The sequence below is a fragment of the Penaeus monodon genome, chromosome 34, assembly GCF_015228065.2.
Source record: "Penaeus monodon isolate SGIC_2016 chromosome 34, NSTDA_Pmon_1, whole genome shotgun sequence".
Classification (NCBI taxonomy): domain Eukaryota; kingdom Metazoa; phylum Arthropoda; class Malacostraca; order Decapoda; family Penaeidae; genus Penaeus; species Penaeus monodon.
Genome location: NC_051419.1, coordinates 6,227,407 through 6,227,848, shown reverse-complemented (window position 1 = coordinate 6,227,848; position 442 = coordinate 6,227,407). Strand labels below are relative to the sequence as shown.

The window sequence follows — 442 nt, the reverse complement described above, 5'->3', positions numbered from 1 at the left end:
AAAACAAATACAAGGATTGTCCCCGTGTCGTGAGTCAGGTGTCACTGCCCCCCCTTCCCCTCCCCCCCCTTACCTGCCCATTACCCCTCCCCTCCCCCTCTTCCCCCCCCTCTCCCAGCTCGTCACCATAAACCACAAGGAAACCGATACAGTGACCTTGTTACAGTGCTGATGCTTACCTGCGGCGGCACTGTAAGATTGAAGGGCAGTTTCTTTCTTTCTTCCCCCCCTTCACTGTATCCCCGTGACAGCAGTGGCACGGTCCTTGCAGTGGCACGGTCCTTGCAGTGCCCCGTGACGCGAGGACGTTGAGCAGCGACCGCGAGGGCAGCGTTTTGGGCACGAGGGCTCGAGAGCTCCGTCAGGCCCTCACTGCAAAAAAGCAAAGCTTAGGGTAGCTCCCCCTCGTTCTCCTTTTTTTCCCCCCGGTTTTTTTGTTTTC

General features: G+C 57.7%; 1 protein-coding gene and 1 long non-coding RNA gene across 2 annotated transcripts in view; one reads left to right on the top strand and one right to left on the bottom strand.

Annotated features, from left to right (window-relative positions):
- Positions 1 to 442, top strand: part of LOC119594548 (transcription initiation factor TFIID subunit 10-like) — a gene marked incomplete in the record, with an annotated part of 45,035 nt that overhangs the window by 34,909 nt on the left and 9,684 nt on the right.
- LOC119594549 overlaps positions 1 to 442 on the bottom strand; it is a 29,256-nt gene that overhangs the window by 28,019 nt on the left and 795 nt on the right. The window lies entirely within an intron of this gene.